At 45.9% G+C, this 14564-nt stretch overlaps 1 protein-coding gene across 1 annotated transcript in view; it reads left to right on the top strand.

Moving 5' to 3' along the window:
• The window catches only part of LOC147666493 (C-type lectin lectoxin-Lio3-like), a 53289-nt gene that overhangs the window by 18548 nt on the left and 20177 nt on the right, over window positions 1-14564 (top strand). Inside the window, exons 2-3 of the mRNA XM_086949042.1 lie at window positions 6207-6423; window positions 14049-14215. The gene's annotated coding sequence lies outside the window, so the exon portion shown is untranslated. The remainder of the gene's footprint in view (window positions 1-6206; window positions 6424-14048; window positions 14216-14564) is intronic.

A 14564-nucleotide genomic window follows, 5' to 3' on the forward strand; every position in this document is an offset into this window, starting at 1 on the left:
TGGATGGTGAGGTGAAGGATAGTTTGGTTAACCTCTGTAGTCCCTGTTTTCCAGAGCTATGCCAACACCTGTTGGAGAGTGAGTTCTCTGACCCCAGGGAGCTCACTTTGGAGACAGACCTTTTGGTAGATTCCAGAGGGTCTGCAGAGGCATTGGCGAGTGTCCCTGTTGGGAGTGGCTCAGGTATCTTCCAGCCCAGAGTGGTGGACGTGGTGCAGAGTAGCCCAGCAAGGTCCCATTGTAGTGGGAGGGGTGTAGGGGCTCACGTCCTGTCTCAGTGGAGAAGGAGTGAGTGTGGGGCTGCGTGTCCCAAGGTGCCAGAAATCCAGTCTCAGAGCCTGGACAGTTCTTTAAGGGAACACCAGGTGGGGAGCCTAGGCTGTCCTGATCGGCCGCCAGATGAGGGGGAACCCCTAGTGTCTGGTGAGCTGGGAGTTTCTGTAATCAGACCTCCATTAGTTCTGGTGTCTGGCCATGCCGCTCCAGTTGGGAGGGTGCAGAGGTCCAGACTGAGGGGTGAGAGGGGAAAAGAGTCCCCAGTGGAGGAACCAGTGGGTCAGGGGCCACCTAGAAGGGCTACGTCACCAGTGAATGACCATGGTGACACCACTTCTGTCCTGGGGGATCTCCGCTCACTGTCAGATGGACAGGGGTCTGGAGATCTGCAGGCAGACTATCACACAACACATGAGTTATGTGTTACCCTCCGGGGGGGCATGTGTGCACCCAAGGAAGTCGTGGTGCGCCGGGCAAGTGTTCAACCACATGGTTTGGTGCCTGGGTTGGGAAGCCAGGTTAAGGTGTTGTCTGACCTGGAGGAAGGGGCAACTGTAATCAGTCTCCTGACCAAGGTAGCTTCTTGGAATAGCACTCCATTGTGCAGCCTGAGGGCTTAGAACCTAGGTTGGAGGGCCAGGTTCAGGGTGTCCCCCCTGACCAGGAAGCCCAATTGCAGGATAGATCCCCTGAACTGGTGGGCAAATTGTGCAGGACACCTGCCACAGGTGCCCTGACAATTCTGGAAGGGGGTACCGCTCCAGGTGGGAGGGTACAGAGCCCCAAGGAGGTGGACCGGGTGTGGGAGAACCCACCCCAGTCTCTTATCCAGCCACCGGGTACAGGCCTGGGGCTGGTGGGTCAGTGTCAGGATGTCATACCGGTCCTGACAGGAGGGAGAGTGGACAATGGGTAGCAAGCACCAGGAGGGAGAGTGGACAATGGGTGCCAAGCACCTGGGGCTACTGCCCCCTACTCCCTGACGCCACAGAGGTTTGAGAGCCACGAGAGGCATACGGTCTGGGTCTCATCTCTGACTACTGTCAGTGGCCACTGTGACTTGCTGTCTGTGGGACACACCTGTGAGCAAGTTAAGGTTAGATGCTGCACAGGTGGTATCCACAGGTGAAGAGAAGGGTTCCCCATGGCTTAGCTTGGTGGACCCTGAGAGTATGGACAGAAGGATTGAAATGAGTTCAGATTGGCATAGAACTGGAATATTCCCCTGCTGTTGCGGGCCAGGTCCATGTTCTATCGCCCAAAGCAGGGAAGTCCATCAGGGTAATGATTGGTCTCATCTGCGTTTTGGCTGGAACGGGAAATAAGTATTCTTTATATCGACTTATCACAAGACCACAAACGACAAACATATCAATTTAAAATAAGTATTCTTTACATAGACGTATCACAAGACCACAAATGACAAAAATCCACAATACTGTACTTAAAATGGTATGTTAAGCTTAGTTCTCTTTAGTTCTTAAAATGCCACACTCAATGTACCTTAAGATGCGACACGCAGGGCACCGAAGTGTTGCGAGATGGAAATGAGGCAAAGATCCGGTGCAAAGAAATAAAGACGTCAAGTTCTTCCTGATGCGGCACTCTTCTTTGATGTTGCGAGAAGTCTCGGCTTGATGCGTTAGCTGCAGAGGCGACACCCTTGTTCAGTAATGCGATGACAGCCGCTTTGGCGGCAACACTCTTCTCCGACAATGCGAGCAGCTCCGACGGCGGCACGCTTCTCCGTGGATGCGAGGTGATGCGGTGCAATGCGACAGCTACATCAGCAACATCCTTACTCAGTGATGCGACGGCAGCGGTTGCGACGGCGACACGCTTCTTCCTCGTTGCGAGACGCTTCTCTTGATGCAGTGTAATGTGTTAGCTACAGAGGCGACATCCACGATGCGACGGCAGCGGCTGCGATGGCGGCACGCTTCTTCGGGGTTGCCGGACGTTTCTTGAGATGCGGTGCAATGTGTCAGCTACAGCGGCGACATCCACAATGCGACGGCAGCGGCTGCGAAGGCGACACGCTTCTCCCTCTTGAGTCACGCTTCCAGCTCCTTGTGACATGCAGTCCCTCAGAAGGCCCAAAATAGCAGCAGGCACTTCCAAAGAACTCTGGGTAGCTGGGGGTTGAAGTCTGTTGTCCCTGAGACTTCAGCAGGAGGCAAGCTCTTCTCTCAAGCCCTTGGAGATCCTTCACAAGTTGAAATAAAGTGCACACAAAGTCATTTCTCCTTTATTAGGCAGTCAGGCAACCACTGCAGGCCAATCCCCCAAGCAGCATTTCAGCTTAGGGATAGTCTCTCCTCAGTTTCTTCAGATCCTTTCCTCAGCAAAGGTTTCTTGTTGTTGTCCAAAAGTGATCTAAATTCTTGGGATCAGGGTCCCAATACTTATACCCCAAAATCCTTTGTCCTCTGAGGGCAGAGGGGCCTTTGCCCGGTCCAAAACTGTTCTGGAGCACTCTGTTTACATGACTTCTTCTTTCCTTTCATAGTGCAGGGCAGAAACATCAGACACCCCACAGGAGGTGGAGCCAGCATTGTGGAGGGAAGGCACAGCTCCATTCAGGTCCCAGGTGCAACTTCTTCCTCCCATCTAGATGCAGACCTCTCTATTCACCACTGGGCTGACCCATCCTGTCTCCTGGAATCCCCCAGCCCTGACACTCAAACTCCAGACAAGGAAATGAATACACAACCTAGCAGAGTTAGGCTTGGATAGTTAGACAAGAATATACCTACTTTCTGAAAGTGGTATTTTCAAACACAGAATGTTAAAACCAACTTCACTAAAAGATGTATTTTATCATTCTGAGTACAGGCATACTAAACACGAATGTATATCATGTTCCCTGAGTCAGTTAGGATTATAAGATGTAATAATCTAACTGCCCATTCTGGCCTATGAAGAACAGGTAGCCTTGCAATAGTGAAAAACGAAAATGGCTGTAATTCACTATTAGGACATGCCACACACACACCAGGGCATGTCCTACCTTATACTTACAATGCACCCTGCCATTGGGCCTACGATAGGTGTGTCTGCTATGAAGAAAAGGGAAGGTTTAGGGACTAGCAAGTGGGTGGCCTTGCCCAGTCAGCATGGCAGTACCAGACCACACACAGGCTCTGCAATGGCAGGCCTTAGACACACTTTTACAGGCTGCTTCTGTGGGTGACACAACCAGTGCTGCAAGCCCACTAGCAGCATTTGGATTTACAAGCCCTGGGCACACTCAGTGCACTAGACTAGGGTCTGACAAGTAAACCAAACAAGCCAATCATGGAATCACTAATCCATACATCAATTTACGATAGGGAGAGCATATGCACTTTACCACTGATCAGCAGTGGTAAAGTGCCCAGAGTCATCAAACCAACAAAAGCAGGTCAGACAAAATACAGGAGGAAGGCAAAAAGTTCAGGGATGATCCTGCAAAAAGGGTCAAGCCCAACAAGGATGATGGCAATAAGTGCTTCACTCATGGTAGGTGGGAGCTTACCCCTGTCCAGGGCCTCACTGTAGACCTCCAGCAGTCTATCTACCAAGAGTGTTCTGAAGCACTTTAGAACGCTGCGGGAAGTTCATCAGAACCCAGACTTTTGGCTGCCTTGAGGCGGCTATAGCACCGTTGAATTGGTCTTTAGTAATCGGGTGCTAGAGATTCTTGTTCTTCTCTAGTAAGCTGGGGGAGCTCAAGCGCATCAAGGCAATCTACCATTATCCCCAGCTCTGGTTCAGAGTGGTTAGTATACTCTTTCCCCAGGTGAGTCGCTAGAGCCTCCGTGATAGCCTGTTGCATAAATACTAGGGCCCCGGTTTCTTCCTTCATCTGTAATATCTGAGTAGCAGATGTTTCTTGCTTTACCAACCGTGCCAGGAGAGTCCCAGTTCTATCAACTTCCCTATAAAGTTGTTGCCTATATCTTGTGTGAACATATTTTTCTAGCCTGCGGAGGCCCGTCATAATTGCTCCTTGGCCTCGGTCCACTCTTTCAATTTTTGTGGGGTTGTGCTAATTTCGGCCTCCAGTTTCCCCAGATTAGACTCATGTTTAGCTACATCCCTTTCCAGTTGTGTTTGTACTCCAAATGTGTTTTTCATACATAGGCCTCGAATCATTACTTTCAAGGCCTCCCACTCCACAGCGCAGCTCTAAGCAGAGCCCTAATTATCCTGGAAGTAGTCACCAGTCTGTGTGGAGAGTGCAGCAACAAATGGTGAATCCATGAGTGTGTCATTGTTAATCCACCAGAGAGGTATTTCGGATCTCACCCTTCTGGCCCCCAACTCCAGGAGGACCGGGGCATGGTCCAAGAGGTATCTCGGCTGGTACATTATCCCCCCCACACTTCAACCCAAATCTGAGGACAAGAACCAATGGTCCAACCTACTGCAAGTTTGTGTGGCCGGTGTATAGCATGAGAAGTGTTTCACCGCGGGGCGGCAATCCCTCCATATATCTCACAATTTGAACCCCTGTAGCACCCCTTGTAATGCTGTGGTCATTTTTGGCTTCGTGTGTAACTTAGGGGGATCTTTATCTAGATTGCCATCTAGGACACAGTTCATGTCCCCAGCTAATAGTATTGGAGCTCCCAGACAGGGGGAGGCCATCTAGAGGAGATAAATAATTTGCCATGTGCTATCATTACCCGACTCGGCGATGCGGAGAGCGCAGGATAAGTGGTTTTAATGATTTATTTATTTAATATTACTTATCCCGTCATTTGTCAACTTCCACCATCCTCTATCCTGCCCCGCCACAACTCTGCACCGCTCTTACCTGGGCGAGCCACCACTTACGTTTAGCCTATATCACTAAATGTACTTTATGAGTTTTATATTCATGAAGTGCAAGCCTGGTCAATATACCATGCATAGTCTCAACACGTCACCGAAACCCAGGGTAACTGTAGGGGCAAGAAGTCGTGAAAGTGCATGCTTCAAGTTCAAGTTCAAGTTCAAGAATTTATATAGCACACTACTCACCCAGAGGGTCTCAAGGCGCTTGGGGAGGGGTTCATTATTTATCAAATAGCCAGGTTTTAAGTTCTTTTCTGAAGGAGATGTGGTTCTGTGTAAGTCGGAGGTGAGTGGGGAGTGAGTTCCAGGTCTTGGCCGCCAAGTAGGAGAAGGATCTTCCTCCCATGGTGGATCTTTGGATACGTGGAACTGCGGCGAGGCCTTGATTGGAGGATCTTAGTTGGCGGGTGGGTGTGTAGAAGGATAGTCGAGTGTTAAGGCATTCGGGCCCTAGTTTGTAGAGGGCCTTGTGTGCGTGGGTGAGGAGACGGAACGTTATTCTCTTGTTGACGGGAAGCCAGTGGAGGTCTTTCAGGTGGCCGGTAATGTGATCTTGGCGAGGGATGTCCAAAATGAGTCTCGCTGATGATAATGATAACAGCAAACAAATACACCTGAAAAGGGTTAGTGTTCTTCATCTCTTTATAAATTATGTAGTTAATGTAAAATGTTCATGGAGGAGCTGAAGTGAAATACTACATATGAACCATTCTTTCATATCAAATGGGCTGATATTTCCATCTTTTATGTCTGAGTAGCTTCTTACTGGCATTCTTGTATATTAAGTCTGCATGCTTGAAAAGGCGAGAGCTTATTTGTTGTTAAATTGTCTTGTCTTTGACTTGTTTAGACGGTTAAGGGTGTTTTGCCGTCTGCTCTTTACGCACTACACAACGATACGTTTGCTCTTTACACACTTTGTAACGTTTCAACCCAGGCAGTGCGCCCCCTTAGTCCTAATTTTCTAAAAACCCCATGCTCAGTTTTTTTGAAAAGGCGGTGGGGTGCAAAAAATTTCTGTCTTTAGGGTTGAAAATGTATGCGGCTCTGGTTGTTGCTATCTACAGTGTCAGGTCGAGCAGGCTGCTAATTTACAGCTCTTTCCCTAGATTTCACTGTATTCCTACAAAGGTGAACATCCCTGGATCGGATTGTACCTGTGCTCCGGCAACCGCTGGCAGTGGAGCAATAGTGGCAACACCCCTTTTTCACGTTGGAATAACAACGCACCCCCGACAGACAACAAAAGAGCATGCGCGACGATCGATCAAGGAAAGTGGGCAGATGAAGATTGTAAACAACAACGCCCCTTCATCTGTTACCAAGGTACTGTGCCCCTTCGCCTTAAAAAAGAAACATGAGTATAGTGCAAATATTTTCAGCATGGTTCTGGGTACATTACTTCTATATAGAATTGAGCAGGGCAAAGGCTGTACCACGTGCACCATGGCTATGAAGAAGATGGCTTACCTGCTTTTAGTTTCAAAATAGCATATATACAATGTACTCTAATCTTTTGTATAAAATGGCAAAACGTCAGAATAAGGTTTAGTACATTTGTTCATTTCTCTCTTAATATATTCTTACACATTGGAAAGCACACTCAATACACAGTTCATGTCTTTTGCAAACCCAATAACCCTTGCATCCTGCCCCACTCCCATAGGTATGCAATAACATATTTCCTCTTTCAGTACTCCCTCTCCCGCCAAGAAGCCAACTACACATTTTTGCCTTTTGGTGGTCATTTGTTGGCCGCAGTTCTATTAGGAATACAAGGAAACATGTATATACTGGGCTCCCACCGTGCTGCTCCCCGATCCTTAAAGATAGGAGCTTGCCTGCGGGAGCAGCGCTTATATGCCCCCCCCCCAGCTTACCTTCTCGCGCCGGTCCCCCCCTATTGGGGAATTCGAATCCCGCCCTGGCCCTTATTGGCCGGGGGGGGGGGTTTGGCGCCAGCTTGGGACTGCGATAGGGGGGGCCCTCACCCCTCTTTGTCCGGGGGCGCGACACTGGGTTACGGCGCGGGCTCGTGAGCCCCCTTTGGGTGTAGTCTCCGTGATATGTCCACCATTCCGATCAAGCGATCTATCGTGCGTCAACTTTATCGTTGGAATTTGAGGAGACTTACAGGTACATTATAACATTTTCTACACATATTGGTCTGTTTTGTTATAAAAGACTAAAGGCCTGATTTAGGTATCGGCAGATAGGTTACTCCGTCATAACACTAATGAATACCCAGTCCACTAAAATATATATCCCATAGCATATAATGAGTTTTATATTTTGGCGGATGTGATATCTGTCAACGTTGTGATGGAGTAACCCATCCACAAGATCCTAACCAGGCCCTAAGTTTTGGTGTGTCATTTGGGGGTACCCAGCCTGGGGTAGACACTACACGTAGCATCAGGGGTGTCCTACTGATCTATTTGAGGTAGAAACATGTTTTTGGTTTAAATCTCCAAATGATGCAGCAGATGGTGGAACATGTGGTAATTGTAAAAAAAAGCTACTGGCCACAGAATCATGCAATTCTAGCGGCCCTATGAATTTCTTGCTGATGCACATGTTTTTACAATGATTACAAACACAGAGGTGGCACCACACAGGAAGGTGGAAGTTGGGGAACTATAGATCAAGCATATTTGAAGTATAAATGTTATATCAGAGCTGAGGGAAGAGGGAAGACAAGCACTAGACAAGCATGCCTGGGGAGACTGGAGTAGCCGGTCTATCAACAGTGCACCCGGGCCATGGGTACAGATGACTCTATCTTTGATAAACTGACCCTACTCAGGATTGGGGACAGTGTTATCCTCAATGTGCACATAACAAAATCAATATGATTGTCAATAAATCAGGTAGCATAGGAAATAAACCTTTTTAAGTCAGATATAATAATTATTATTATTATTTCCCATCTGACCTAATGGCATTGGACGTGACAGTACGAAACTCATTACACACAAAACAATGGCAGAGTTACGAAATGAATAGGCTCACTGAGCTACAGGCAGGAAGAACCTTGAACAGTTAGGCTAAAGAGGAACAACCTCCTCTAGAACTCACCAAGAGAACAGAGCATTTCACTTGTACATATTGTACTGAGTGTGGAGAGAGAAGAATTGAAAACACACAGCCCTAGTCTGATTTCCAAAATGGAGGTAAAGCCTAGTTCAGGCCTAGTTTGAGTGATTTAGGAAAACAAAATTTTGTAATATGCAAATATTTTCTGAATTAGAAGTAACTCTGTCAGTGCTGTTGTCATTGAAATGGATTGATGAAGAACTCCCTTGGGGCTCCTGATTCCAGGGTGATCAGACAAAGCTTATGGTAGGAGGTGGTTTAAGGCATGGAAACCAGACTCAGTATGACCCCATAAGCATACATCAGAGCCATATCTCATAACAAATATTTTCCCACCAGGAAATCATTAAGCAGTTACAAGACAGCCCAAAGGAAACAAAAATGTCATAGCACTTCTTAAGGCTTACATACGACCTGAAAGTTATTCTAGTGCTTGAGCGATTAGGAGCTATACCCTATATAATACTAGTATCTATAGAGTATGTTAACTTCAGAGGAGGGCTTATAAAAAAGTCTAGGGTTCATGAAAGGTAGCTCGGTTGCCTTGAGCAAGTGCTGTGATGTGTGCACTGATACAAACAAACCTACTGTGAACAGATCAACTGGGAATCCCAACACTACTGGAAAGGGGATACTGATTGGCACCTGGAAACTGAACCTAGTGTCAAGCCAGTGAGGTGACCGGTACAAGGGCCTACAGCCAGTGCTTAATTTGAGCTGGGGGTTGCAGGTGGGGCACACCAGCACTCAGTTTTAGGGCCCAGCGCTGATTTTTACTGGTCAGACTTTGAGCCAGGACTAGAGAGCAAAAAACACAAAAGGTGCAAAGGAGGATGAGAAAGATGGAAAAACAGTGACATAGGGAGAGAGCCGGGCTGAAAAAGAACATGTGAGAGTGAGAGACTGGTGCAGGGAGTGGGTGGTGGTGATTAACATTTTAAAGTGGCATGAGGTGCAATCAAGACTACGCAGCCTTGGTATTCAGCGATCTCGACCTTCCATGGCGCTGGTGACAAGCTCTAAACGTACGCTATAATGGGTTTAAATGCCTCATCAGGGCGAGTAAGCGCTATATAAATGCAAATGCAAAATGAAGCACTGGCTAAACCAAAGCCTCTTGGGGCTGGAACGAGGGTTAGCTGAACTCTGTGTATGGACCGGTCAAGACTCTGACTGGTTCCACCCTAGAAAGGGAGCCAGCTGACGTCAGAGGTGCCAGTAGGCAGGAGCCTTGCTCTGTCGGCTCCTTCGGGGTGAGGTTGCTGCCAGCTCCCTCCGAACGCACCGTGTGATCTCAAACGTTAACCGTGTTGTGCAACACTCTTTTCAACATTTAATTTACTGCACAGAAGTGAGAGCACATAGCTCAATTCCAGGATGTGAACCGGTTTAGATGCAAAGGGAAGCAAGGAATTCATTTCAGAAATCTTCTCTTATAACAGTAGTAATTTGCTGTTACCTGGAGCAACTGCTGCTGCTGATTGCAATGCAAACCTTGTGAATCTTTGCAAATCACAATTGAAAGGTGAGAGCAGAGGGTCCATTCTTGCGATTTGCAAGTCCATACACAAATGTTTTGTCACTGCTCGGGTGCTGTGGTGAACTTTAGCACAATGGGTGTGGCGTTAGTGACTCTGGGGGCGGGGTATAATAAATAAAAAGAACAAAATATTCTGTAGTGTATTGTTGAATTCACACCAAGAGTAACTGCATATAAAATACAAGATTTTGCCTTTGAGACCTTATATGTATTTAGCTATGCACCACATTGGCCTGGGTGCTGAAACATCTACTGTTCTTTAACATGAAGGGAAAGTAAGCACCAAACTGTGTGACACACCAGGTATGGGAACACATGGAGAGAAATATTGCCTTTCAGCGGGAAATTGTATAGTCCAAAGCACTGTTTTAATATAAAATCAGGGCTTTCTATGGTCATATCAATGAAAATACAAGATTTGAAAAAAAATATTGTCCACGGGTGCAGGTGGAAGACAATTTGTATGGACTGGAATCTAGAGAATGCTGAAGTGAATCTGGTATTTTACTGACCTCTGCTGGTCGATTTCTATCAAGACAGTTAAATAAAGTCTCTCAGCAGAAAGCAATTCTGGTATTTTACTGACCTCTGCTGGTCGTTTTCTATCAAGAAAGATGAACAGAAAAAAAAAGTCCCTAAGCGAAAGCAGACAAGTCCTAGAGCTGATCTCCAGAGCCCACATCGTACATACACATATAAGTATATACTAAAATATATACAAGAGGTCTTGAATGCTCGACCTAATGATGTTCATACTTCACATGAAAATTAGTTCAACTAATCTTCACATTGCAGGGGACCCCCTCCTTTCCTTTCAACTCGATGCAACACAAGGTGGTTATTACTGGACAGGCACAGTTATTCTTTGACAAAAAATATGGGAACTGTTTTTGTTTTCTTTTAAAATTAAGAACGCTTGAGAGAGCAGTTCCTGATAGATCCAGCACACTTCAACCTCTGCTCCTGCAGTCCAAGAGGGTGCAATGGTTTGCAGCATTGGTTGTGACATGTCTCAAGGTGTACAACTTCTTGCGAGCGTCGGGACGGAGACCTTGAATAATCCACATGGGTTAAACCCTTACTTTTGTAGAAACAAAGAGGATGAGAAAGAATGTTAGCAGTAAGTAGAAAACAAAAAGAAAAGGAGAAAAGATTAGATCAGGCAGTTCAGGAGATGAGGGAGCTCCCACTGGTTTCAAGAGCTATTATGGAGTTGGCTCTGGACTGTCCCAGCGGAACATGCTGAATTTGTCCTTGCAGTGGCGGCTGCCACATACAAAAAGTGGTGAGGGGGAGTTGAGCGGCGGCGTGGTAGGGGGCCCAGTAGAGCGGAGGATGAGAGACGATAATAATAAAAAAAAATTAAGTTAAACTTACCTGCCGCCGCCCGCCTCAAGCGCCGCACCTCATGGCTGGGTCTACCTTATCCCAGCAGACACTGAGACTATGTCACAGACTCCCTGTCCAATCCCCTCACTGCAGAGTGGCACAGGAATTGGCCTGAGCAGGCTGGAAAAACACTCCGTTCAGGTCAGGTAATCTGTGGGGTTTCTCTAACTCAGCTGTTCAATGCAGCGGGTTAGAGAAACCTAAGTGCGCATGTGTGTTTTGGTCGGCCTGAGAAATCTAACCAAATACATATGCACACTTAGGGAGTGCACAAAGCACTCCTCCTCCCCCCTGTCATGCCCCGGCCCTGCCTCTCCCAGCACACGATGGCCAAGTCAGTGGCCTAAAAATAAAACCATAATGAAATATCTTTTTATTTTTTTTGCTGCTCACTCTGAGCCAGTGAGGCGACACTCCTCTGCCATTACGGAGGAGCCGCCCATGTGTTTGGGTATAATTTACCAACACAGTTCAGCATTGTGTACAATTTGTCTGCTTTATGACGGGAGCAACAATATGCAGGCAACATGGGAGACTTTCTTATTTTCACTTCCAGCTGGGCCCAAAATAAAGACGATTTAAAGAGCCATCAGTCCTATTATTGTTCAAGAATTATCCTGTGAGGAGCTATGTGGAGCCTAACACCAGTACAATCGGTGGAAATAAAGGCTCGTAGCTTGGTATCACTTCACGAGTACTTTTAGGATGCAGTTTTTTTTTACCTTGTGAAACTAATTTATTTATGTAAGAATGTCAGATGTATCTGTTTTAGTAGTTACACCACTAACGATTCTAATAGCACTTATTAATTAATATATTTACTTAATTTCTTTTACAGTGCAACTCATCCTCATGTAGAGTGTCAGAGTACTTTACATCACACACACTATAAAGCCACAAGAAATTATGCAAGTTTATAAATCAATGTATAGGAAATGTTGCATAAGACAGTAAGGGTTGCAAGTTGTAGGGCTCACATGTCATCCATACTGGTAGGCATTAAGGGCCAGATGTACAAAGGCCTTTTGCACCATAGCAATTAAAGGGAAGTCAGTAGTGATGATGGTTGACTTGTGTGATTGGTGCTGCATTATAGGCAAAACCTTGTTCAATGACACATGGGGTGATAAGACATTGGATTGTTTACTCCTGACATTCATCCACAGGGTTACTCAGGTCACAAAATTGATCTGCAAGGAAGTTTTTTGGCAGATCTCGAATTTGAGGGGAGAAGAACAAGGGGTAAAGTGTACGATGCAATAAAGGGGGAAACATCCTTTACAACGCAACTTTTACCACGCAGTACCTTTACAACGCAGGTTTATCAACGCAAGTCATTACAACGACTTGCGCTGGGGGGCGCTCTAGGATAGGTAATAGTTTAATTTACTATCCAACACCTTCCGTACCATCCACGGGGACTGGAGTTGGAATAGTAAATTAAACTATTCACTATCCAGCACCCCCCAACACAAGTCGTTGTAACAACTTGCGTTGAAAAACCTGCGTTGTAAAGGCATGCGTGGTAAAAGCATGCGTTGTAACAACGTACATCCCAATAAAGGGCAAGGCTATACTTGGATGGCCCCATGAACAAGAGATAGGTATAAGATTAGATCCCAATCCATGTCAGCCGGTGTATGTAATCACAGCTGATAGAGATGAAAATGTCCCTGAAATAAAGATATTGTTCCTAGGTCTTTTTCAAGGAAGTTTGGGAAATGTGCTGATTTCAAACTAAAGAACATACTTAATGAAGAGGCAATACCTGGGAGGCACAAGGTTCGAATTATGCTGCTGGCCGACAGAGACAAACTTAAGGTGATGTTGAGAAATTTGGTTGAAAAGAAAATCATTGAACCCATAGAATCTCTCCTTGGGTTTCTCTCATTGTGTTGTATCATTAGGGGTCCGAGGATGTCCATTTCTGCGTGGATGTACGCAATTTATACAAGGAGCTTTGGGTTGACAAACATCCTCTTCCAAACATACATGAGCTAATATCTACAATGGTGGGTATCTCTGCTTTTTCCACGGTACATTTAGCAAGTTCCTACCAACAGGTGGAATTACATGAAGATTCTAGACATCTGACGACATTTGTCACACCGAAGGGTAGGTTTCAATATTTGCATATACCTTTCAGTTTGGCAAGTGCCGTTTCCATGTTTCAACCTCTTTTGAAACATGTTTTAGAAGGCTTTGGGGAGGCTATTGCCTTCCAAGATAATATTTAGATTTTTGGGAAAACACACGAGAAACATGATTTAGTGGATGTGATAGAAAGATTGCAGGATAAAGGTCTTACTTTGAAGCTCTCTAAGTGCAAATACGGACAGGATAAAGTGGAGTAGTTGGGACATGAGATTTCAAAGGAAAGTATTTGTCCTAAACACAACCATGTGGAAAGCATTTTGAATGTTCCTGTGCTAGTTTCAAAGAAGCAGCTATTGTCCTTTGTGGGGTTGACAGAATATTATGGCAAAATAGTACAGTACTATTCTACTAAAGTATATCCTCTCCCCTATCACCTCTGTTCTACTGGCAGCAAGAGGTGATAGGGGTACCTTTGGAGTTCCAAATGATGACACTGGCCACCAAGGGCAGTTGATGGAAATCCTCATTTCCTTTTCCCCTCCTCTGGGTCTCTACTGTCATGGAGCCGTACTTGCTGTAGCTATGCCAGTGGTCACCATCTGATAGGTGATCACTATTGTAACCTATTCCTCTAGCCTCTCATAGTTTTTTATATTATTTTTGTCAGACTACCAGGTTATTCGTGTATTGTTATTGATTAGATTTGGGGATTGAATCTGCTGTAGTCTTTAAACTTTTCCCTTTGACCCTTACTCCTTTGGAGAGTGTGTTTTCTGAATAACACATTGTTGCCATTGTTACTGAAATGTCATAATGACCTGCCTTACAGATGGAACTACTTTTAAAGGTCCTGAAGTATTTTCTTCTTCATGTGAAGAGAATATATATTCAACCACGTCCACCCGTGCTAGCATCACTTCTGCACATTCAAGGACCACTACAAGAAGCAAAACTCTGCACACCACACGGGCCACCCGTACCCCAACACTGATACCGGTAAGACACTCATTGTGGTAGTATACGGAGCAAAAAGATCTGAATGTAGCATGAATGTCACAAGTACAGCTGACTCAAGGGCTAAATTACAGTTTGGGGGACATGGTACTCTGCTGGAAATATGACGGAGTACCCTAGCTGCCAAACTCTTGGACCGCCCGGCTCATTTAGAGATGGAAAGACCATAGGTTTCCATTTATGAATCCCCCATTGGATCAACTGGCAATGTCTTTTTTTTCCCTCTGCTACCACCACAAAAACCTGGTGGGGATGGACTGAAAAAACAATAATGGCCCCCACACCATGGCAGAAACCTTGCAAAGTGTAGAGATCATTAGGTTTTTGTTTT

Source organism: Lissotriton vulgaris, unplaced genomic scaffold (genome assembly GCF_964263255.1).
Source record: "Lissotriton vulgaris unplaced genomic scaffold, aLisVul1.2 SCAFFOLD_4794, whole genome shotgun sequence".
NCBI lineage: Eukaryota > Metazoa > Chordata > Amphibia > Caudata > Salamandridae > Lissotriton > Lissotriton vulgaris.